Raw genomic sequence first — 3,570 nt, 5'->3', positions numbered from 1 at the left:
CATGGATGTTTAGATAGATTCACAAACATTAGCATGCATGCATGCATAGTGTAATAAATCATGCATTCATGTAAAATGCTTACGCAATGCTTATGCATTTCCATTTCAATATGTTCATTCATATAGACATCATTTCCATTCATATGTTCATTCAACATTTTTAATATGTTTTTAAAATAATTTTTGAGATATATTTTACATAATTATATTTTTAATATTTTTTGATAATAATATTTTTAAAATGTTTTTAATGTGGAGAGGGAGAGAGAGAGAGAGAGAGAGAGAGGGGGGGGGGGGGGAGGGAGGGAGGAAGGGAGGGGGATTTTAAAGATAACAAAAATAATTCAAGAGAATCTCTTAAACATGGAGAGAGAGAGAGAGAGAGAGAGAGAGAGAGAGAGAGAGAGAGAGAGAGAGAGAGAGAGAGAGAGAGAGAGAGAGAGTTAAGATGTTTTTAAGATAATAATTTAGCATACTTTTGAGTAGTCATTTTTACATATTTTAGATTTACTCATCATGCATGGATGAAGGGCTATTGAAGTTTTGGATTTACACAAAAAATTTCAACAATTAACTTTTGAGCACAAAATTTTCCTTTTAATGAGTATAAAAAATCTCCCTTGGTAGGGAATTTAAGTTTTTGGTGCATGCAAATTTGGCCCTCCCTATTTTGTTACACTTTTCAGCAAAGTAGCCTTTCTAGCCCAATATCCAATTGTGTGTTCGTATGCATTCCAAGGAGCTATTTAGGGTCAAAGGAACAATAGAATTGAGATTAGGGAGAAGGAAATTTTCTTTTACATTTACACAATGTTTGGGTGGTGGTAAATACTATAGTGGAACACTCAGACATGTTTGTAGGCTTAGATGATGGTGATTGGAGAAAAACCTAGTGTGTTCAGAAGAGAGAGAGGGAATGCTATTTCAAAATACATGTGTGTTAATGTTAGAACATTCACTTGGTTTAAGTGCACAATTTAGGAAATAAAAGGATATCTTGAGACATTTAATCATATAAAAACAATCAGATATCTTGAGACGTTTTATTTTAAAAAAAAGCACTTGAAATCTAGACATTGTATAAAGACTCACTCCTATCGTACTTAAATAATAATAATTGGAGAGAATGTCTTCGATGTGGAGAGAGAGAGAGAGAGAGAGAGAGAGAGAGAGAGAGAGAGAGAAATAGAGAGAGAGAGAGGGGGGGGTGTATGCATATATACAAGTGCATATATATCATTGCACATATGTCATGGCACTGGCAGATTATTTTGTGCATATGATTCATTGCATGTATGCTTAAAACTAATGCATATATGGTTCGATGGATTTTTCTTTTTTCCTTTGGTTGTTTTTTTGGCAAATGAGGATTCATCACCACTAGTGGACAAAGCGAAGTACAGAAGGCTTGTGGGCAGTTTGATTTACTTGTGCAACATGCGGCCAGACATCAGCTTTGCGACTGGTGTACTAAGCAGGTTTTCCAATAAGCCCCGGGAGAACCATTGGAGGGCAGGGATGCGGGTGCTGAAATACATCAAAGGCACACTTGATTATGACATCACAGACAGTTGTGGTTGTAAACAAAAGATGGTGAAAGGAATAGAAGAGAGGTTACATTCACTAAGATCTCATAGGAGAATGATTTATCTCATCCATATGCAAGTTTGAATCTCACCATGGGCAAGTTGGAGAAGATCTGCGGGGTCCTCTAGGGCCAAATCATGCACAACAAGGCTAGGGCCAATAATCAAGGCAAAAAAGGGGCATAGAAAAGCCAACAGCCAAGCTCTGTCAGTCTCTGTCTCTATCTGTCTGTCTCTCTCCCTCTCTCTTGCTCTCTTTATCTATCTCTCAGTTCTTTCCCTCTCTCTCTCTCTCTCTCTCTCTCTCTCAGTTCTCTCCCTGTGTATGTGTGTGTGTGTGCGTGTGTGTTTTAGTTTTACATGTGCAAGCTTAAAGCTATCCATGGGCAAGTCGAACAAGATCCGCAAGGTCCTCTAGGGGTGATCTCATGCAAAATAAGGCTAGGGCCACTCTTATGCAACATGCATTCTAAGAAGGTAGAACATACCATCCCCCCCCCTCCTCTCTCTCTCTCTCTCTCTCTCTCTCTCTCTCTCTCTCTCCATTATCACCTTGAACTTCCCAAAAAGAAGTTACACTCGATTATGCATTGGCCCAAAATGCATACAATCTATCAAGAGACTGATAATTGGTATGCACAGCCAAGATTCCTAACTAGTAACATTCACACTTACATAGATCCCCAACTAGAACTAGCAGGGTGGTTGTTATTTTGAATATTCTCTCTCTCTCTCTCTCTCTCTCTCTCTCTCTCTCTCTCTCTCTCTCTCTCTCTCTCTCTCTCTCCCCCCTCCCCTCCCTCCCTCCCTCCTCTCTCTCTCTCTCTCTCTCTCTCTCTCTCTCTCTCTCTCTCTCTCAGAGGCTCGAAAAAGGCCTAGAAAGCAACCCATACAAATGAAAGCGATTTGGTCCAACTTGTCAAATCGCTTTCATTTGTATGGGTTGCTTTTCGAGCCTTTTTGGTCTTTTTCAAGCCTCCGAGGGCTCGTATTTGGTGTTTCAAAAGCCTTTATGGAGATTTTGGCCCGCTCTGGATGCGCTGGTAATGTCAGAAATACCAAATTTTGCATCGTACATTAGTGGGATTATGTCATATTTTATTGTTTTAGAGGAAAGAAAAATGAATAAATCGTGAATTTCCCTCAAGGCCCCAAAATGAGCTCCCTTTTTTCCTAATGCTATCTCTAAAATAGAGAAAATTACGCTACTCCTAACACCCCCTCTTCTATTGCACTAGGTAAGTAGAGGGTGCATGTACAAGGTATTATTTTGGATTCTGGTGCATATGATAGCAACCAAGACTAAAAAATAAAAAACTAAAATATCAGAGTGTTGGCATATGATTTCTCAAAGGTGTCTGAGAAGAGTGCACTAAGATCAATAGTAATGACCAAGATATGGCCATATATGCTAAAAAGGAAGTGCTAAAATATGCACCTATAAGTAGGCTTAACAATGCATAAAACTTGCTATTATGGGTCAAAAGGACATGCATTACATGTGATTTTATTGTGTAAAATCATGGTGCAATTGGGCTTCAAATTAGATGCCAAATGATCAACACATGGTCACCTAAACTAGGTGTATTTCAAGCAAAAGGAAGCAAAGTAATTGGACATATGCTAGCCTAAGTAGCAGCAAGTGTAGTGATGTATGTGCAAAATGAAGCCATCTATATCTCTCCAAAAATCAATTCCAATACAATTATGCACGAGCCCCAGATCATGTCAAACCCTACAACTAAGTCTTGTTTGAGTAGTCATTGCTTCCTAATACTACTAGATCATCTATACATAGTAATGCAATGGCAATGTCTTTAGGGGATACAAAAGCATATATTTGCCAAGAAATGGAGAGTTTAAAAACTTAAACACTAGAGATTGCAATTGTAAAGTCCTTAGAGGAGGCCGCATCTTCTCTATCACCCTCACTCCCACCTCTCCATTGCTATCAAATGAGGTAGTTTTCATGTAACATGAACAA

The sequence above is a fragment of the Dipteris shenzhenensis genome, chromosome 13 (assembly GCF_047967505.1).
Source record: "Dipteris shenzhenensis isolate YYH24624 ecotype China chromosome 13, Dip_SZ_1.0, whole genome shotgun sequence".
Taxonomy (NCBI): domain Eukaryota; kingdom Viridiplantae; phylum Streptophyta; class Polypodiopsida; order Gleicheniales; family Dipteridaceae; genus Dipteris; species Dipteris shenzhenensis.
Note: the sequence above shows the minus strand (reverse complement) of the source record.